Source organism: Tenrec ecaudatus, chromosome 4 (assembly GCF_050624435.1).
Source record: "Tenrec ecaudatus isolate mTenEca1 chromosome 4, mTenEca1.hap1, whole genome shotgun sequence".
NCBI classification, from domain to species: domain Eukaryota; kingdom Metazoa; phylum Chordata; class Mammalia; order Afrosoricida; family Tenrecidae; genus Tenrec; species Tenrec ecaudatus.
The window spans coordinates 205,706,692-205,729,699 of record NC_134533.1 but is presented as its reverse complement, the minus strand read 5'-3'; the positions used below and the strand labels follow the sequence as shown (position 1 = coordinate 205,729,699).

General features: G+C 44.5%; 1 protein-coding gene across 3 annotated transcripts in view; it reads right to left on the bottom strand.

Moving 5' to 3' along the window:
- Positions 1-23,008, bottom strand: part of CACNA1D (calcium voltage-gated channel subunit alpha1 D) — a 351,497-nt gene that overhangs the window by 153,419 nt on the left and 175,070 nt on the right. The window lies entirely within an intron of this gene.

Genomic DNA, 23,008 nt, shown 5'->3' with positions numbered 1-23,008 from the left:
GGGAGAGAGGGGGAAACAGGGATTAGAATAAATCTCTCAGAAATCTAAGCAATAGTCTCCGGGCAAAGTTTTATTATGAGAAATGAGACAATTACACTGCACCTAGGTCAGGAAGGCATTTTAATTTTCACACTGAGTTTCTCATAAGCAACTAAATGCGAAACACTTCTCATTCCAGGATGCAGGACTGCATTTTGCCACCTGCCCGACGTGCGGCCAATGAGTCTGCCTGGGACATAATGGACGCGCTTGTGATTTGCACACATTTGCAAAATGTAGCAGCCTGTTTTCCTCTTGAGATTGCCAAAGCAGGCCCGGGAAAGCTCCAGGGCGCAACCCAGCTCCCATCAGCAGCTTTGAAAGAATGTCCTTTGGAGGAAAAGAAGCCGCATCTGTTTGGATCCTCTCTTTCTCTTGGGTGTGCATGTGACTTCCAGGTGAGAGTCAGCTTCATCACGGACTAGAGCAAGTCTCTCCCCTCCTCTGGACCAAAGTTTCTGCCTATACACAGTAATCAGAGGGCAGGGTTCTGGGTAGCAAATGCGGCTTGCTTTCTGCCACAGAGCACTGCTGGTTGTTCAGGGTGCCCCTTCCCAGGAGCCTCAGGCCCACCTCTCAAGGCGTGCTCAGCAGCCATCACCTATCTGACTGCCAACCAGCAGATCTCAGAGGTCCCGGCACCTTGAGGCTGGATGAGTCTTCGAACCTTCCCAATTCCAGCTCATGGGACGTCATAGGCTATGGAAAACACATCCATCAGGAGTCCTAAAAATGTTTCCTCTTTTACAAAGGTTTAAAGGTTTCCATTTATAAAGGTTTATATACAGTTTCACCCTTAATATGAACTGGCTGGCATGTGTATTGTTAATTTTAAAAGAGGCATCTCCTGGTCAGAAGCAACTTAAATAATAACCGAATGGAAAATAGATAGTAATTAAAACTCCGTAGACCTGGGTTGATTTCCAATACCTTAGGGAAGTAGAAGGCATAGAATTCATTTATTAAGGTTCTTTGGCTCTGGAAACACTCAGTATCTCTTTCTGCGTGACTGATCGTATTCTGGCTGCGATGATTAGGTAAGAAAATCCCTGCTGTGGAACCTGTGCTTGAAAAGTATAGACTGAGGACCACAGGGTGTTTTCAAGGCTCCCAGAGAGAATGCCTAGAGTCTCAAGCAGGTAACTGATAAAGACTGTCCTTAGCCGGAGGATTAGTCTACGTATCCCCCTGCCCTTCTTTTTCACAAGAAATGACACACACACAAAAAGAGGCAAGGATTTTGTTGTGTTAAATGGGGGCTTATTTTTATAAATATAAAGTTTGTGAGCAGCACCTTAGACGGCTGCTCATAGCTTTTAAGGCCCCGTTACTTCTCAGCAAAGGAGAGTGCAGGACACCGTCTTTCTGGATTGTACTATGCTAAGTGACCTTGGTGTCCCCTGGGACCAGAGTCCGAGACTCCTAAGAGAGGACCACTTTTGAAATCTGCATTCCAGGCCTTGTCCTTGCAAAACCGCCACCTACTTGCTTCTAGTAACACTGTAGTTGACGAGTGTCGCCAAGATTCATGTCCCTCAGAACCTCAGAATGTGACCATATTTGGAGACAGGGTCTTTGCAAAAGCAGTTAAAGCCTGAGGTCAGATCATGCTGGGCTAGAGCAGACCATAGATCCAGAGAAGACAATGAAGATGAACACAGAGATTGGAATGATATGTCTACAAACTAAGTAACACTAAGAATTGTCCACAACTCCCAGGAGGTGGAAGAGGGGCAGGGAACCCATCCTCCTTTAAAGCCTCCCTTCGGAGGCCAATCCTGCACACCTAGCACAGAAGGTGAAATAAATTCAGACTTCTGCCTCCTGGCCTGTGGGAGAATTAAACTTCTCTTATTTTAAGCACTCACTACAGGGATGGGTTATAGCAGCCTTAGAAAAATAATACAAACCCTAGTACTTTTCACTTTTAAATATCACTATTTCCTAAGGCACTTCTGGCTCAAGCCCTCTGCTGTGGAGTTCCAGGTTGAAGCTCCCATGTCTTACGGGTATATCCTCCCCCTCTTCCACCAGGGGAGCTTTTGGGTCTCAGCCCCCACTGTCTCTATTCTCAACGTCCCCAAAGCCAGTGTCACATGTTCCTACTCACCAGATCCCAAGGCTATCATTATTCTTATCATTTCTAAACCTGCCCTCCAGGGTGCCCTTTGATTCTCTGAACCAGAACACCCACCTAACAAACTCTTTTTCTAGTGTGTGATAGCCAGAGTCGGTGTGTTTAAGTTCAAAAGCCTAGTCCATGTGCGGCATCTATATTCATATTTCCTCCAGACTTCCAAACCCTTCCTGGCACAGGTCTGGCACAGCCTCCTACACCCACTCCCTTTGCCCAGCTGCAAAGGTGTTCCCTGACACCACCACCATCCTTTCACCCCAGGCGGGATGCTCAATGCTTCTAGAGGTGTGGGTCTACCCCACTCTACGCCACCCAGCATTCCCACAAGGATTCTTCTGTGGGATCTCTGTCTATTCTGTGAGGTTCTCAAGAGCAGGAGTCTGCCTTCCAGCTCACTGCTTGTATTCCTAGAGTTCCCATCGAATGTCCACCAAGCCAACCATCCACTGGGTGAATAACCATACAGTCGCAGCACCGTGGATAAGCTGAGGGACAGGGAGCTACTCTGATACAGTACAAGGATGAGAGACCAGAGAAGACTAAGTTGAAGCAGTGATATAATTTTAAAAGGTTGAAAGAAAAGGAAAAGCGTCCTGAAATTAGACCCTGACCATCAAATGTAGATCAACGAGATGTTTTTGAGACTTGGGAGTTCTATGGGACCAAGATAAGCTATAAACAGCACACTGATTTTACAGTCCCTCTTCCCTTTCCATCCCTTGTTTTATTTACCAGGACAGAAAAAAAAGGAGGGGGGGCTTTCTTTGCCATCAATAGTCACAGCAGTTACATCCCTACGTCAAGACAGCACTATACTTCAGAGCAGGGGAAAAAAAAGCAGAACAGAGAGTACACCTACCAAGCACAGCTTGTTTCTTCTCTTTGGCTTTTATGTGTAAGTAATTTGCCACAGCAATACAAGGGCCATTAGTATAACTGAATTAGTATAACCTCCCCCCTACCTTCTCTCCCTTTCTTTGGACAATAAATTGTTTTCTCTTTCCAAAATCTTTAGTGACTCACTTGATGGAATTGATTAGAAGCCCTATCTGAAATGTGCTTTGTTTGTTAGAGAGCTCTGCAATAATAGAAACTGAGTAATCACAAAGCGGTCAGAACAACACGCCACTTTGCCTAGAAGCTGGTGCTGCCTTGTCCTAAGTTTGCCATCAAAATGAACATCTAAGAAAGCAGTAACCTCTACAGCAGCGGTTTTCAACCTGTCGGTCGTGACCCCTTTCGGGGTCAACCAACCCCTTCACAGGGGTCACCCGATTCATAACAGTAGCAAAATTACAGTTGTGAAGTATGAAAATAATTTTATGGTTGGGGGGGGGCGCCACAATATAAGGAACTGTATTAAAGGGTCACGCCATGAGGAAGGTCTAGAACCACTCACTGGTCTAGAGTAAGCAAGAGAAGCATGTTTTACTGAAATTACGAAACAAGATCATAGGGAAGAAAAAGTGATGATTTGCTCTACAAAAGGATTGTTTACTTGAGTTAGAGTTAATAATATAAAAAATAAGCCCACAGAAAAATTTAGTCTTTTAAAAAATTTTTAATAAAACATTTTATTGGGGGAAAAGTCAGTCTCTTATCTGGGTGACATGTGAATGTGCAACCAGTCAGGTGAATTATCAAATGGAGGAAATACTGAGCCTTCAAGAAGACAATCCAAAGGGCGTAAGTGGAGAGCGAATGCTTTGAGAATGATTGGGGCGGGGAACGTATGGATGTGCTTTATACAATTGATGTATGTCTATGTATGGATTGTGATAAGAATTGTATGAGCCCCTAATAAAATGTTAAAAAAAAAAAAAAGAAGATGGTCTAGGGCACAGTGGACAAAGTAGCGGCACGGATGTAGAAACTGTACTCAAGCAGAAACAGAAAAAAAATCCTGAACATTAAATTTCGTGTTCTTTCTATGTGCGGGTTGAGCAGGGGCTAGACCTGAAAGTCTCCCACAGCCACAAAGAGATTGAAAATAAAAGCAAGGGCTAAAATATCCCCACCCCTTTTTTTTCTTTTTAATAAATTATTTTATTGGGGGCTCTTCCAGCTCTTACAACAACCCACACATCAGTTATATCAAGCACGTTTGTGCATAAATTGTCATCATTTTTAAAGCATTTTCTAACTACTTGAGCCCTTGGTATCAGCTCATCCTTTTTTCCCTCCCTCCCCCACCCTTGTGAACCCTTGATAAATTATTATTATCTTCCTATCTTACAATATCTGCTGTCTTTCATCCACATTTGTTGTTCATACTCCATTGTTATACATCAGTCATTGTGTTATATACATCAATCATTGCAATCGGCTTACCCTTTCTCCCCACTACCCTCATGACTCTCTTTATTGTTCCTGGGGGGTTTATCGGTCTTGGATTCCTTGTGTCCAGAGCTCTTATCTTTACCAGTGTACATGCTCTTGCCTAGCCTGATTTGTAAGGTAGAACTGGGGTCATAAGAGTGGGGGGAGGGGAGGGGAGGAAGCTTAAAGAACTAGAGGAATGTTGTGTGTTTCGTCAGTGCAGTATACTGCAGCCTGGCTGATGTGTCCTTTCCTGGTGATCCTTCTGTGAGGGAATGTCCAATTGTCTATGGATAGGCTTTGGTCTCCACTCCAGACCCCTTGCTCACTTTGATATGGTTGTTTTCCGTCTTCGGATGCCTGATACCAGTTCCTGTCGACACCTCGTAATCACGCAGGCTAGTGTGCTTTGTCAATGTGGGCTTTGTTGCTTCCCTGTTAGATGGCCACTTGTTTATCTTCAAGCCTTTAAGACCCCAGACGCATTATCTTTTAATAGCCAGGCATCATCAGCTTTCTTATTCACCCATTTTGTTTTCAGCATCCATTGCGTCAGGAAGGTGAGCATCACAGAATGCCAGGTTATTAGAATAAAGTGTTCTTGCGTTGAGGGAGTACTTTGGTAGAGGCCCAGTGTCCATCTGCTACCTTAATATTTAACATATAGATATATGTACATAGACCTGTATCCCTATTGTTATATATAAATATATTTACATATGTACATGCCTATATTTATACCTCTATAAATCTTTTTTGCCTCCCTGTCCTGGGAAAAAAATATTCTTTGCACCTAAAAACCAAGAGAGAGAGGATGGTCATCTAAATATCAGAGATAAAGTCTACTTTAAGACAAAAACCTGTTGAGAAAGTTAGATAATATATAGTTATGAAAGGGTCAGTTCATTAAGAAGATATAACAATCATATATACACACACTCAACATTAGAGCACCTAAATACACACATACACACACACACACACACACAATCAAACACAGAGAATTTAAGGGAGTAACAGATAGCACTACATTAATAGTTGGAGACTTTCAAGGCACCATTTTCCAAATTGGAAAGAAGATCACCAAGGAAACGGAGTACTAATACTATGAAACAATTAAGCTTAACAGACCTGTGAGGGGCTTCAAAAGTTAAATGAAAAGATAATGGAATTTTTCAATGAACTTTTTGAATTCCCCTCGAGTATAGAACTCTACACCCAATGACAACACAATATACACTATACAGTAATGCACCTGGATCATTCACCAGGATAGACAATATGTTGGGGTTACTAAGAAAGTCTCACTAAATTTTAAAATATTGAAACCATAAAAAATATTTTCTGACCAAACAGAATGAAGCTAGAAATCAAAACAGAAATTGTTTTTAAAACTGAAAAATACACAAATATATGGACATTACATAACACACTATTAAACTACCCAAGGGGCCAACAAAGAAATCAGAACAGAAATATAAAAAATGTTTAGTTTCAAATGAAAATGGAATCACAACTTCAAGAAATGCAGTGAAGGTAGTACTCTGAAAAAAACATAAATCAATAAAACATAAATCAAAACTTCCTACAAGGTCTCAAATCAATAAGGACACAACAATTTCAGGAACTAGAGAGAAGTGCTAACTAAGCCTAAACCTAACAGGTGAAAGAAAATAACAAGGATCACAGCATAAATAAATAAAATTGGGAACAGAAAAACAAGTGAGAGAATCAACAAAACTAAAAGTTGGTTCTTTGAAAACTTTAGTTAGACTGACAGAGGAAAAAAATGCGAAATGATTGAGCTAGTTAGTATATTGTGCCAGTCTGGCCGATAAACACAAGTGGGATTAATTGAAGGGTGGAGAGATAAATGGCTCGCTGAGCCTCGCCTTTCTTGTCTCTCGCTCTTTGATCATCGGACCAGTGTGCAGCTGCCTTGCTTGTTCTGTGCCTCAATTTACAGGTTACACTACCTGCGGGACGCCTAGCCTGTGGACTGTGTCGTTGTAAGTTGAGGTCCCTTTAAGACCACACAATTGGAATGTACATCTCTGGAGCTGGGGACTGATGGTTGGACCTGGCTAATGGTTGGTGACCTGCCTTGCTGTTTGCTGCCTGTGCTGGGATAGGCTAGCTCTCTCTCTCTCTCTACAGAGGACTATCTGGCAGCCCTCAAGACTTGAAGGACTGCCACTGTCTCACAACTCTCTCACGGGAGTGAGCTGCACTGAGCCATTTGTACTGCTTTATAATTTAACTGTTCATTTCTTGTGTTATCTATCTATCTGTATAAATATATATATACATATATTTATAATTACTAGCAATTTGGTTTTGTCTCTCTAAAGAGCCCTGTCTAACACAATGATATAAATAACCAAAAAATAATAAAAGACATGACAACTGACCCAACAGTGAAAAGTGAATATGACTTAATTCTATGTGCAATCAATCATATGGCAAAAATAACAAACCTGAATAACTTGGATAAATTCTTAAGAAGCATACACCCACTCAAATCGACTCAAGAGGTAATAGAAAGTCTCAACAAACACATGAAGAGATCAAATCAATAAACTACAACGTCCCAATAACAATAACAAAAATGTTCTAGACCAGATGGCTTCACTGGGAAATGACACCAGACATCTAGAGAAAAAATTCACAAAATCTTGGTTAAACTCTTCTAAAAGATAGATAAGGAAGGGTTAATAAGGGAGGGGGGAGGAGGGTTAAAAATGAGGACCTGATGACAGGGGCTTGGGTGGAGAGCAAATGTTTTGAGAATGATGAAAGAGAGCAACGAATGTACAAATGTGTTTTACACAATTGATGTATGTATGGATTGGGATAAAAGTTGTATGAACCCCTAATAAAATGAATTTTTAAAATGAAATTTAATAAAAGGATTAAAAACCTAAATTGGAAAACTAAAACCATAAAATTCTTAGAAGTATCAGCAGGGTAATGCAGTCAGGTCTATCTTTTAACAATAGATTATCTAATGTAACAACCAAAGCACCAAGATAAAATAAGTGGGACTTTGCAAAAAATTTAAAACTGTTCGTCAAAAGGATTTATCAAAAAAGAAAAAAATGAAAAGGCAACCTGCCGACTTGGAGAACATCTTATCCATAAGAATCTAATTACCAAAATATATGTAAAATGTTCACAATTTAATAACAAAAAGATAAATAACTCAGCCACGAAATGGGCATTTCACCAGAGAGGACATTTAAGTTGTCTCCAAATACATGAAAAGATTCTTAATATCATTTGTCACCCAAAGAATGCAAATCAAGACCATATTGAGATGCTATTTCACTCCTCCTAGACTAAGATTAAAAAACAACAACAAAGTCAGTAACAAATGTTGGCAAGGGTGTGGGGGAATTGAAACTTTTATCCAATGCTAGTGGGACTGCAGAGGGAACAGCCAGTGTGAAGTTTGTCCTGAAAATGACTATCCATGACCCATCAATTTCCTACTCCTAGGTGTAGACTCAAGAGATCTGAAAAAATTCAAAGAAATAATGGACGTGTACACCAATGTTCATTGTAGTGCTATCCACAAGAGCCAAGAGGTGGAGACAATTTAAATGCGGATTAACAGGTGAATAAACACAATGTGATACAGATGTACAATGGAACACGACTCAATCTGTAGGACAAAATCTTGATATGTACTACAGCAAGGATGGAGCTCACAGACACTACACTGTATGAAATCGCTTCTCACAAAAGGACAAGTATTGTCTAACCTCATTTACATGATAAAAGACAAAAGGGATATGCAGACAGGAGCTTGAAAAAGTTTACAGGGAAAAAAAACTCATTATCTTTGATTTAAATAATAAACTGAAATTTATTAGTAGTGCCCAGGAGTGCTCGAAGGCCAGGGGTAGGATGTAGGCTATTGCTTCTTTAGCATTAAGTTTTGGATTTTGGTGATGGAACAATTATATTGATTGTGGACAGGGTTGCCCAGATGATTCATGTAATTGCTGTAGATAGAGCAAACACATAAAAAAAGTTGAATTAGCTAAAGTTATGTGACAGAGATGTTTACAATCACAAAAGCAGCTGCTGAGACTGCTTACAGTAGATACAATCAAGACTCTGCTGAATTTGATTCCTTGGTTTGGAAGTTTAGTTTAACCGACATCCCAGTTAAGTGCTTCGTGTTCTATTCTATCCCCTAGGTCAGCGTCTGGGGTCTTTAAAGCTTCTAAGCAGCCATCCAGGGTACAAACAGCTGGTCTCTCTACCCACCTTGAATAACAGAGAAAGAAGAGTAGGGCACAAGAAGAGGACACAGAATGTGTGGTGAATCACACCTCCACGAAAAAGTGCCTCTTTTACTAACAGACTGAATTCAGTTATCATGGATTCTATAGAAGATTCCTCATCAAGATACAGAAGAATCTATATCAAAAGGGGAGGAATTTCAAATTCCCCTGGAACCCATATTTTCTGGACCCATGAAGGCTGAATAAACCCAAAAGTGATTACTTGGAGATAATCTTCAAACCTTAAATAAAAAAAATACTTCCTTAAGTATTCTTTAAAACCAAACAGTAATTTAGATTAGCTAATATAGGATGCTTGCAGTGAGCCTATTTGTTTTTTTAATAAATGATTATATGGAAGTGTATTAGACAGGGTTCTCTAGAGAGACAAAACCAGATTGCTAGTAATTTTATATACATATACATACATATATTTAAAAAGATAGATATATAACACAAGAAATGAACTGTTAAATTATATACAGATAGGTAATACAAGAAATTAACAGTTAAATGATAAATTATAAAGGAGTGAGACACTAGCAGTCCTTTAAGTCTTGAGAGCCACCAGTTCCTTTTCTGTAGAGAGAGCTGGGCTATATATACCCAGGTAGCAAACAGCAAGGCAGGTCACCAACTGTCACCAACTGTCGGTCCCCAGCTCCAGAGATGAACATTCCAATCGTGTGGGCTTAAAGGGACCTTAACTTACAGAGACACAGTCCACAGACTAGGCGTCTCACAGGTAGTGTACTCTTAAAATCGAGGGACAGAACTAGCAAGGCGAGGCCCTTCAATTAATCCTACTTGTGTTTATCGGCCAGGATGGCACAGTAAACTATCACAGGAAGCAAACTGACAACCATGACACAAAAGATTATATTGGAACCTTGAGGTGAGTGAGTTCACGCTAATGGAGGAACACTTAGAAAAAGAGGGAGACCAGTTGCACAACTTGAATCAAATCCATGCCACCGAGTAACATGCAGAAACCGCTATATTAGTGGATACCTTCTGCTGTGTACGTTCTCAACAATAACAAAAAAATAATTTCTAAAAACCCCACCCTATAATGTAACCAAGAGGAAATGCTGAAACCCAAATGAAATGAAGGCTGAGCATGATAGTGGGACAAAAGGAAAGTGAAAGGAAATAGAGGAAAAAACCAGGAGGTAAGGGCATTTATAGATGTTTACTGGCATGTACATATGTAAATTTATTTATTTATGATGAGAAGGAAACAAATATATGTGCATATATTTATAGGTGTAGTATTAAGGCACCAGATGGACATTAGGCCTACACTCAAGTACTCCCTCAATGCAAGAACACTTCGTTCTATTAAACTGACATTCCATGATGCTCAACTTCCCAACATGATCGCTGAAGACAAATGGGTGCATAAGCAAATGTGGTGAAGAAAGCTGAGGGTGCCCAGCTATCAAAAGATATGGCATCTGGGGTCTTATAGGCTTGAAGGTAAGCAAGCGGCCATCTTGCTGAGAAGCAACCAAACCCACACATGAGGAAGCACACCAGCCTGTGTGATCAGGAGGTGTCAAAGGGAACAGGATTCAGGCATCAGAGAAGGAAAAATCATATCATTGTGTGCTCTCCTTCCCGACACATGATTGTTGAAGACTAATGGGGGCATAAGCAAGTGTGGTGAAGAAAGTTGATGGTGCCTGGCTATCAAAAGATATAGTGTCTGGGGTCTTAAAGGCTTGAAGATAAACAAGCAGCCATCTAGCTCAGAAGCATCAAAGCCCACATGGAAGAACCGCACCAGCCTGTGTGATCACAAGGTGTCGAACAGATCAGGTATCAAGCATCAATGAACAAAAATCACATCACTGTGAATGAGGGGGAGTGAAGAGTGGGGACCCAAAGGCCATTTGTGGGCAACTGGACATCCCCTTACAGAAGGTTCTTGGGGAGGAATCGAGCTGGTCAAGGGGCAGTGTAGCAATCAATGATACAACTTTCCTCTAGTTCTTAAATGCTTCCTCCCCTCAACTATCATGATCCCAATTCTACCTTACAAATACAGCTGGACTGGGGGATGTCCACTGGTATAGGTAGGAACTGGAAACACAGGGAATACAGGACAGATGAACCTGTCAGGTTCAGTGGTGAGAGTGGTGATCCCGGGAGGGTGGAGGGAAGGTGGGGTAGAAAGGGGGAACCGATTACAAGGATCTACATATAACCTCTCTGGAGTCAGTCAACAGAAAAGTGGGTGAAGGGAGATGTTGGACAGTGTAAGATATGACATAATAATAATGACTTATAAATTATCAAGGGTTCATGAGGGATGGGGGAATGGGGAGGGAGGGGGAAAAATGAGGAGCTGATGCCAGAGGCTCAAGTGGAAAGCAGATGTTTTGAGGATGATGGCAACAAATGTGCAAATGTGCCTGACACAATGGATGCATGTATGGATTGTGATAAGTGTTGTATGAGCCCCCAATAAAATGATTTTAAAAATAATAAAATGAAATGGAAATAAAACAAAACACACATACAAACCTCACCCTAGGCAAAACAAAATGATTAAATGATGCCTTTGTGCCACTCACTCACCTGCAGGGCCATCTCTTCCCTGAGGAGAGCCTGGGTTGGCAGGGCGGTCCACCTCATCTTTTAAATGACCACTATTCTCCCAGAAGGTTAATAGGGCTCGATACAGCCAGGTAAGGCTCACCTCTTTACTCTCCTCATTCACTTGCATGGCCCCAACCTTCGGAAAGCCTCTCCTAAAGTATGTCTTGGCAGTAGCTGCACCCTTGCATCCTCCCCCGACACAACTCTCCTGAGGCCTGCCAGCCGCCAGTGTTCTGCATTCCGGGCTCACTGTCAGTGAGGATTGTCTTTCACCTGTCTTTATAATTTCCAACATCTCACACCACATTGGCCACACATAAGGTAGCTGACACGTGCTAACAGAAAGGAGGGAAGGAAAAGATAGTTCCTACCAATACCTAAAGTAACAAAGCAATCGAGGCAGGCGGTGTTGTGATCTTAGTGTACGTATTAGAAAGCCAACCAGGGTAAGCAGGATCTAAGTTAACCTTACACCCTTTCTTAGAAGCATGAAAAGCTGAGACAATAAAACCAAACTTCCCGCCACCACATTGACTCCAGCTCGTAGCGACCCTAGAGGACAGGGTAGAGCTGCCCAGTGCACTCCTGAGACTGACTCCTCCTGGGAGGAGAAAGCCTGACTTTTGGCAGAGCAGCAGCAAGGGGGTTTGAGCTGCTGTCACGCAGGCAGCAGTTCGACTATACCACCAGGGCTCCTTACCTTAACACAGTGGTGCTCAACCTTCCTCATGCCGCGACCCTTTCAAACAGTTCCTCATGTTGTGGTGAACCCCCCAACCATAACATTATTTTTGTTGCTACTTCATAACTGTAATTTTGCTACTGTTATGAATCAGGTGACCCCTGTGAAAGGGCCGTTTCACCTCCAAAGGGGTCATAACCCACAGGTTGAGAACTGCTGCCTCAACATCTCACCTGTCCCTCCCTTTTAATCCCAACCTACAGCCCCTTGGTGAAGGTTCTCATCCCTTCTATCCTCCTCTAGCTTCCCCATCCAACCAGTCAACTTCTCTTCCCTTCTCCAAGAGCATTCAACTCAGGGACCCATCTGCTACCTCCCTCCCGCTATGTCTTTGCCCACCAAGAGGTAAGCATATGACTCCGTGACACCGACTAGAAACAAGCCCAGCGTAGCTGAGTGAAAAGAACACAGAGTTTGGAAGCATATGTGTTCTGCTGGACTCAACTCTACTACTAATTCTTTCTGTGGTCCTGGGCCAGGAAACTTTTCCATATCCTGTTCCCTCTGTCCAGAATGGTCTCTCCCTCTGGTCATTTCATCAGACTAAGTCCTACTTGTCTTCAGGATCTAGTTTAAATGACACTTTCTCAGCAAAACTTTGGGCAGACCTCCTAGACAAAATTAAGGCTCACTATGCTATCCTAAGAGAGCCCTAGAGGCATAGTGGGTTACACAGTGGACTGCTAACCAGAAGGTCAGCAGTTCAAAACCATTTGCCACTCCAAGGTAGAAAGATGAGGCTTTCTAAAGAGTTACAGTCTGGAAAGTCAACAGGGAAAGTTCTACCTTCAACTTGATGGCAGTGAATTTGGTTTTGGTTTGGTTGGGTGATACCCTAGGAGCCCTGGCAGTGTAGTGGGCTACACATTAGGCTGCTAATCACAAGGTCAGCAGTTCAATTCCACCATCTGCTCCTCAGGAGAAAGATGAAGCTTTCTGCTTCCATGAAGATTTATAGCCTCAGAAACCCGAAGGGGCATTCTGTCATGTCCTACAGGGTCACTGTGGCAGTTACATCATACTCCTGTCAACTTGCGAAGGAGTGGAGCCTAGCCTGTCAATCAGGTCGCAGCTTGATGACCTCATTTGGAGGCACCAGGGAGATAAATGGCTCACTGGAGGCCAAACACACTTTCTGCTACACACTCCTGTTGGCAAGCCACATGGAGCTACACTGATGGCAGCCAAAACCCTGGGGCTGGAGGAGCCACATGGAGACCCCTGTCAGCACAGAGATGCTTCCACTGCCACTGGATCCACAAGACTTTCCACCCACTAGCCTGTGATCTTCCTGCATTTGGCATTATCACATGGCTGCGTGAGTCTGAAGAATTTATAGACTGGTATCGGACATGGGCTAATATTGGACTTATGGTCTTGATCTGGACTAGGCTGGGATGTTTTCTTAATATACAATTACTCTTTGATATAAAGTTCTCCATTACACACATATACATACCTCTGGATCTGTTTCTCTAGTCAACACAGGCTAACAATGACAAAACTTGAGAATTGAGAAGTACACAAAAAGGCCAACCTTGCAAGAGGGATAAACGCTTGGGAGTGTCTGAAACACAGCTGTGAGGAGGGAGTGGGAAGGGAGGGTATGAGGAGACTGAGAGGGGTTTTGAGGTTTAGTCCCCATTTTTCATCTGTGCCTTAAGCAGGCTGACCCAGATGATCTTCCAGCTGTACAGCTCCAGTTCTCAATAACCTGCTGAGCCAAGTCTAAACATACAACGGTTCTGCGAGAGCCCCGAGACCCCCAGGGAAGACAGCAATCAAGAGAAGCAAGAGGCAAAAGCAGCTGCTGTTTTTCTAAGTGGATGGGTCACACAAGGTCACCACAGAACATCCAGGTCCATTTTGCTGGGAGACTCTCCCATCACACATCGAAAGATGTAACCTCAGGGTACCCCCATGCTACTGCTCCATTCTCTGGATAAGCTGATTCAACGTCTAGTAAAATGCTGTTAGGTGACCCACAGGCGGGTGATCAGTAGGTGGGCCTGGGCTCAGTGCAGCCTACATATGAACGGAGGTCATTTTTTCCTGTCGGTGTTAATAAAATGTGTACTTCAAGGGCCTCTAATGGGTAGTTTAATGCCACATTGACATGAAGAAACAGGCTAGAATAGTCTGTTTGCTTTCCCTTTCTTCACCTCTGGCGTAGAAGGATAATTTCAGATAGCATCCGTGTCTCCTGGGCCCAATTCTAGTCTCTACAGCTCTATGATCCTGGTTAAGTCATTTATCCCTTCTGATTATTCTTAATTTCCTTATCTGGAAAATAGGGATACTCACCCTTGACATGCTCACTCGGGCTCCAGTGACAATCAGATTAAGTGACAGCTGGGGAGCAGCTCTGCAAGCTGTCACAAAGCCTCACTCTGAATGAGGAGAGAAGAGAGGGGTGCTCCCAGGTCCTGCATAAGTAGGCTGCCCCTAACTGGGGTCAGAGTCCTGAGAGGAAAACCTGAAGCCCTCCACGGAGCTCTCTCCTGACATCATGTCATAGCGGTCCAGTGACCCCAGTGATCATCCTGATGGGGCAGTGTGTGTACCCAGAGATGCCAAGAGGTAGTCTGGCTGCATTCTCCCGGGAGACCCGTTTCAAAGGCACTCAGTTCGTTGGGAAGAAGGGCGGCATCCGGCTTGGGCCTGAGAATCTGAAAGGCAGCTCTCCCAGGATTGAGCCTCAGAACAGTCTCTGGGAAGCCCCCGGGCCGCTCTGCAGGGCAGTCAGCCTGCTGCTCTTCTGCCAACATTTAAACAGCCGGTTTGGGGAAGGTGGGAGACCAACTATGGCTGCGGCCACCCAGATTCCTCCCAAGATAACAGCACCCTGATGTTCCTCCAGCAACTGCCCCATTCTGGTTTTAATGGTTTCATGAAAATTTCCACTGTGACTAAGCCCTCTGGTCCACTAACTATTACCTGTGATGGCTCCACTGTGTATAGGATGGCCCCCTACCTTCTCCCCATCTCTCTGCACCCATCTCAGCTCCCACAATGGCCTGTGTATACACCACACTCATGGGTCTTTATGATTGCTCTTCTCCATGGTTGAAAGCACTTGTGTTTATCTAAATGTCCATATGAACTTTCATTTCCTCCGATCACTACTGAATGTACTGTGTGATAAGCATCAGACTGCTAACTGCAAGGTCCGTGGTTCAAAACCACTCGCAGCTCCTCAGGAGAAAGATGAGGCAGTCTGCTCCTGTAAATATTTCCAGTCTCAGAAACCCTATATAGAGTTTGTTTGTTTGTGTTTTGAAAGCCTACTGAGTCCTCATAGTGCAGTGGCTGAATGCTTGGCTGCTAACCAAAAGTGAACACTTTAAACTCACCAGTCACTCCACAGGAGGAAGCTGTGGCAGTCTGCTTCGATCAACATCACAGCCTACGGACCCTGTGGGGCAGTTCTATAAGTCAAACTCAACTAGATGGTGATGTGTTTCTTATGGGTACACAGATGACCACCATAAGCTTGCTGGTTCTGTTCCCTACTGTCCTTGAAGCTGACATCACCACCAATCATCTCAACTGGCACTCTTTCCACTGTGCCTTAGAGCAGAGTTCACCTGGTACCCTCGTCCGCCATCATCACTGGTTGGATACGGCGAGTAAGCTGCAACTGTTTGCCATCGCAGACTTAAAAGCTGGCATTTAGTCATAAAAACAAATCAGGTCAACAAACATTCGTGAAGCAGTCACTATATGAAAGGCTGTGACAATTACTGTGAGAACCAAGTACTGTCCCTGTTTCCAGTAGATGAGCTTACTGATATGTTGTCTTGTTTTATTTTGAAATTGTCAGTGGCAGAGGGAGAAAGACGGAGGCTTTCTACTCCTGTAAAGAATCCCACTGGAGCAGCTTTACCCTGTCCTATAGGGTCGCTATGAGCCAGCCTCGGCTCGATGGCAATGAGTTAGGTTTTTGGCTTTTGAGCTCAGACACCACACTTTATCCACTTCAGAGAATCCCCTCACAGTCCCAGGCAGGGAACTGAGTAGTTAGTCTCAATAAATACAATTATCATCAATTATCCAAAACGGAAAAACAAAGCCAGACTCTCCAGACCAGATGACTGGGCCTGAGACCCCATCTCAGGCCATCTGGAGCTATGAGTTACACTTTCCTCCTAAACTCCACCAGGCCTTTAAATCTCATTCCAACAGCTAAGATCAAGTTGGGTGGCAATGGAATGCTGTCGTCCTTTGGAGCTGGTCAAAAAAGCACACTATCTCCCTGGAGATCTAGGAGGCTGGAGTCATAGGATAACTGCCAAACACCAATCAGCTCGGCTCCAAAAAGGTCTCTTCTCAGCAGCGGTTAGTTTGTACAGAAGCCAAATGTTCCAGCATGTTTACCTCCTTTGGTGAAAAGTAAAAACATGACTAATCATTTCAAAATGCAGGAACTGGGTAAGTTTACCATCAAAGTGATTCATTTTTTAAAAAGCAGTCAGCAGTCTTCTTCATAAACCGATCAAAAGGAAAGCTTTTCAAATCTATGTACGGTTAAATTCACTGACTTCGTTATGAATGCAATCCCATTTCATTTCCCTAATGCTCACCCTTATTTCTATCAGCATAAAAGTTGCACACCTGGGGACAGCCACTGTGGTTTAACGAAACCCTTTCCTATCTCTCAGCAAATTCTCTAGCCTACAGGGTAATATAAGCAGAGATGGGATTATTCCTTTTTTCTTTTTGTATACATCCTCTCATTTCACGTGTAAGGTTCACAGGTGTTAAGTTATCTCTGTCCACGGTCACTAACAACCACTATGAACAGCAATGATGGCCTTTAGTTTGAAAACATCACACTAATCCTCGTTGGTGGGAATAGCCACAATTCCATCCTGATCTTATGCCTGGCACGTTGACCCGGGCTTCTTCACAGCTCCGCCTATGCCAGCATGAGCTCAGCTGCTCAAAGGACCCTGAGGAAGTTAGGGTGGCCCAGCCAATTTCCACCAAGCAACCTGAGGTGGCACCACCCACATCACAACCACCAACTATAAATCTACCTGCACCTCATGGTGGGAGGGGGGCTGTTCCCTTCTCCTGAAAGCTCCCATGAGGCAGCCCTGGTCCTAGGACTGGGAAGCACCCACATCCACCTTGCATGGCAGAGGGAGAGTGCCGGCTTAACTGGCTGTGTGGACTTTTGCAAGTGGCTGTCCTCCTCCCTGCCAGGGCTGCTTCCCCATCACGTGAAAGCAGCCAGAGCAAAGCGCTCAGGGTTGGTGAAACCGATGTTAAAGACTCACAAAGGAGCATATCAAAGGCTCGCAAAGGAGCACATTCTCACGCGAGGTGGGCTATTGCTACTGCTCTGGCAACTCTGCAGGAATGGCAACAGTGCCTGGGACAGAAACCAAATACCAAAACCCCTGCCATCATGTCAGTTCATTCTCATAACAACCCTATGGGGGAGGTTGGAACTGGCTCTGTGGGTTTCTGAGGCTGTGATTCTTCATGGGGGTAGGGAGAAGCACTAGAACTGACAGTGATTGCGCAGCTAGGTTTGAAGCTGACCATGGGGTGGGGGGTGGGGCTCTAAGAGAGATGTGGTGGTGATTGTACAACTCCCCTTGATGTGACTATAAGTGAATTGTGTGCCAATAAAACTGCTGGGGAGGAGAGGAGGGGAAGAAAAGCAAGCAAGCCCTGTTTTCCTCCTGCAGAGCACCAGGGGCTTCAAACTGTGGTCCTTGAGGTTAGCAGCCCAACCTGCACCCACTACTCGACCAAGGCTCGAGAAGAGTAATTACCGGAACTCACCCACTATGGTGCCCTGCAGGTGGACACAGTGATAAGTGCAGCTGTTCCTCTGGAGGGAGATGGCTGCCCAACTCCATCTGCTCCTCCCCCGTTTCTGGTGGTCAGCCAAAAGCAAACTGGCCATTGGAGCCTGTTCCTCACCTGCTCAGACTTTACCTGGGCTGACTGTTTATACCCCTGCCTACCAGTCTGGCCTTTCCTCAGATTGGCTGGGTGGTGGTGGGAGGAAGGGGTCCTACCAATAGTTGATCTTCTCTAGGACTGGCTGGGACCACCCACTGACTGATAAAGACCCTAGAAGAGGCAGCTCAGATGGAACCTCCTGATTGAGAAGAGTCCAGAGGGGGTTCATCCTTCCCTTCTGAGAACAGCAATGGCCCCAGTGGCCGGGCATCCAGCAGTCTGCCGGTGCCAGCTGGTAGAGCAGAAGGGAAAAGCTGAGCCCAAGCTGAGAGAACCAGGAGCCAGCAGAGAGAGCCCCTGAAGGATATCCTGGAGCAGTTCTGGGTTGAGAGACTTCCTCATCGACAAAAGGGCAAGCAGGTCCCCTGGCAGGACCCACCCAGCACTTGCCCCAAGCACCTGTGTGCTTATTCCTCTGCTTTACCCTTCCTGTTATTAAAGTCAGTGTGAAGGTCCTGGTGTTCCCATGAGTTCTCCTTGACCATTAGTGAGTCATCAAAGCCAATAAAAACAGTGCTCTGAAAGGAAAAGCCGGCATCAGAAATGGAGGTGATGAGGAGTAGCTTGGGGGTGGAGGTGGCGGGTTGTTCAACCCCCGCCTCATAAGGACATCATGGGTGTAATATGTGGTCAGGAAAAGTCAGTGGCCTATCAGAAACAGACAAGTGTTAGTCAGAAGGTGACGTGAAGGCCCACCCTCGGTCCAGTCACCCACTCTTGGTATAGCAAAAGTGAAGGGATAGACGTTGTCTGTGGGTCTGTGGGAAAAACTGACAGCCATCAGTTCTCATCTCCAGCACAACTATTCTCTTAGGATGAAAAACTCTAATTTGTGGTCATCTTTTTCCAGTAAAAGTGCCAAGACCATAAGAACACAGATAATTTCTTTGTAAGGGAATTTATTAACCAATGATTCAAAATATTTAAATTGTGTCATCTGTAATAGAGATAAAATATTTGATATTGTAACTCAGAGCATTAATAACTCCATGTTGAATACTACTACTGATTTAGTATTAGAAAGTAAAATTGCATTCATCAAGAGATACTGGGAAACTTACAAAGTAGACGTAAAAACAATTCAACTACGGGGCAGAAACAGGTCTCTGCAGACCTACTCTGAGCTCGAAAGCACATTTCTATCAATGGGGTCTAGCCAGTCAAACCTTGCCCTCATCCATCACTTACTGCCTCCCGTAGTCCTGCAGGCTGTGGGGGTGGGCGGGGGGGGGGGGGGGAGGTTTCTTCTGAACTCAGGATTTGTTTTCTACAAGCAACTCCACTCCCAGGAACCTGGTGCCTCCGGAGCAGTTACTGCAGGCTTCAATGAGGTCAGGGGGTTGACACAGTTTGTCATCTCGGTTGCTCGCCACCCCCCCCGGGAGAAAGATGAATCTATCTGCTCCTATAAAAATTCACAGCCTCAGAAGCCCTATATAGGGTCACTATGAGGTGGAATCCATTCAATGGCAGTGCGATGGGATGGGATTGTTTTTTTGTTTTTTGTTTTTAGAGATTGTTCTTTTTAAAAGTGAAATCTTAATTTATTGCCTGCTCTAAACAAAAAGAACTCAAGGCAGCAAGAATGTAAAACCGTGACGTAGGTGAGAAATGAAATACCAAGTAGCTGTTTAGAAAGAGAAAGTAGATCCACATGTAAGGGTAGAAGTCTGTGACACATGGCTACAGGAACAGCATGAGTAATATGATCCAGTCATGTCTGAGAAGATGTCGGTCTGTCTGTAAGACAGTCTGCAGGGTAGACACCCAAAAGTGGAGCAGCCTGTCTCCGAGGGGAGTAGGTTGTGGGCAGACTTTCTACCTTTCAAAGCAACCCTAGGCGCCCTGCAATGGAATCTATTCTGACTCACAGCAAACCTATAGGACAGTGTAGAACTGCCTCTGTGGGTTTCCAAGACTCTTCATGGGAGTAGAAAGCCTCCATCTTTCTCCTGAGGAGCCGCTGGGATTTTCAAACTTCTGACCTGCGTAGAGCAGCCCAAAGCTTAACCACTGCTGCACCACCAGGGCTCCTTGTCACCTCTAATTTACCAGAGCTTGTCCTCCCAGGGAGCTGTCCTTTCCTTTAAAACCAGGTGAAACGACAAATATTTAGGAAAGACAAGAAGAGAAAATGAAAGAAGTACTATCATTACAAAGATGTATACTATGGAGACACATTTATTACCATGCCCATGGTTTTTCACAGTTCAGGGGGAAAAAGAAAGAGATGAGACCAGTGACAGAAGTCACCTTATCTTTTGAATTAAATTTGTTTCTCAGCACAGACGGATATATTCTTCTCCAGAGAGCTCCCTGGGGAAAGGGACCAACTGACAACATGAGCTGAGCACCCAGTGATACAGAGCACCACTATGTGTCTGCCTTCCTGGAATGCACACTGTCATGGAGGAGAGAGGGTTTGAAATAGGGAGTGAGAAATTCAACTTAGTGGTCTGCATCCAGCAGTTTTTAAAAATGAAATAAAGGAGAATAAAAACTACCAGAATTCACAGTATTTAATACAACTGCTTATTTTCATGACACTCAAGTTTTAGAGCCCAGACAGGTATTGTATCTTTAGGAATTGTGATGTAAACAACATTTATTGCTCTTGACAAAGGCTGGAGAAGGAAAGAAAACCTAGTTCTAGAAGCCAACAATCTCTATTCACTACCGGTCACTTCCAAACTGAAAATTCAAACTCACAGTTTTCCTGTCATTTCTGACTCACAGCAACCAGTGGGGATAAATAGCAATGCCGTGACTCTTGCGTTTCTCAATCACACACATATTCTGATCTACACAACAGCTTAAAGTTTAAAAGTGTTTACAGAGCCCCTCATTAGGTGCAGAATCAACACTCAAGAAACATACCCAATACTTGGAAGAGGCCAACGCAGAAGCTCCTGAACCTTCTGCTGTTGGTCTCCAGATGAAGAACTGAACATCTAGGTGAGGAAGCAGGCTCATGCCAGGGTCAGGCAGTGAGTCCCCTGCCCATCCTAGAAGTTCAACGTTGGAGCTTCTATCCTGGGAGTCTGGCCAGGAAAGAGAGAAGATCGGTAGAATCATGATAGAAGTTTGTATGGGAAGATAAGTGAAAATTTTCCATGAACTTTTGGAAGTTCCCTTGAACACCATGCTTAAATGGTACATCGAAGGCAGAGGACAGGATAGTGGCGAGGAAGAACAACAGGATGAAGGCTCTGAATCACGGACCCAGCCTGCTGACACCAGACAGTACACTAGAAATCCTCAAACATTTCTCTTTTGCAGCCAGAGAAACTGAGACCCAGAGAGGGAGCCAGCTCTGGAGGCAGGACACCAAAAACCAAACTCAGTACTATCTAGTCCATCCCAACTCACAGCAACCTTATAGGACAGGACAGGGTATAATTGCCCCTGGGAGTTTCCAAGACTAACTGTTCACGGGAGTAGAAAGCCCCACCTGTCTCCCGAGGAGCCACTGGTGGTTTCAAACTGGCAACCTTGCATAGCCACCATGCCTCCTCAGATCAGGAAAAGGAGTGTCAGACAGTTGGGAGCTAGATGGGGAAAGGAGGGAATATTGTACCCAGCACATCTACTTCATGGCTTGCCCTCCTCCCTGATCCACCTGAGCCCAGATGGGGAAGAGCTCATGAAAACAACTGTCTGGAGCCAGATATGAAGTGAAGCCATGACCGCAGCGGAGCAATGAGGTGAGGGCGGCCGGTCAGAGAGAAGCACGCAGGGCAGTACAGCAAGGGGTCACGGGTAAGCTTGCCCAATACCACCCACCCACCCTGGCTGGAACCTGGAGAAACGGCCTGTCCTGTGTGTCCTCTGGCCGATGGGGGCCTCAGGACAGGGCTGTCAGCGGAAGGCACATTTGCGCCCACCAGGGAAAAGCGTCTCAGGACCAAACCCACTGCCATCAAGTCCCACCCAACTCACAGCCACCCCACAGGACAGGGCAGACCTCCCCCTATTAGCTTCTGAGACTGTAATTCTTTATGGGAGTACCAGGTCTTTCTCTCCCCAGAAAGGCTGATGGTTACAAACTGCCAACACTGGAATTAGCAACCCAATGGGTAACCATTCTGCCACCATCTGGCTCTACAAAGTCCAAGGCTATGTTTTCTAAAGAGTGTTTTTGCATCTTCATTCCCCCAATGAGATGAATTCCTCCTTCCCCTTTCTTGTGGCAGGCTGTGGAAGAATCTTGTGTGGATTGTGAGAAGAGTTGTATGAGCCCCTAAAAAAACGAAGGGAAAAAAAAGAACAATCTTTGAAGGAAGTGTGGGGCTGGCTGTGTGGCCTCGGGCAATGCACCAATGTGTGCCAAGCAGCAGTTTCTTTATCCTCTCAATGGGGATAGAATCACCAACTTCATGCTCTTAAGGCTTAATGATGGCAGAGGATGCTTGGCACTGGCTTGTGGCCGCTGTCACTATGGTTGTTGTGTTGAGCATGTTTACAAAGATTAATTTCCACCTGCTCCCAGCTGGGAGGTGGGGATACCTGCAAATCAGATTAGCAAGCTGAGTGTTAGGGTTAGTGAAGGAGGGTTCTGGAAAATTGGGGGAAAAAATCATCTTACTCAAGTTTGCTTAACATTGCCACAGATGCACCAGCTACCCACTCCTGGGTCCTCTGAGAGAAACTCACTTGGACGGAAGATTGTAAGCAAACAAATGCCTTGGAACCACAGTCCATCCAAGGCCTGCTGGGCTAACGGAAAGCGCCAAACGATATCCATCCTGCTAATTCGGGTCGAGGCAGGTACCTGCTTAATGGTTTCATAATTACTGAAATCAATCATCATTTTAATGATTAGTGTTGGAAAAGGCAACAGGCCTAATCACAATTGCCTCAATTCCAAGTCCATTAAAATTTGGGGACTAACTGAAA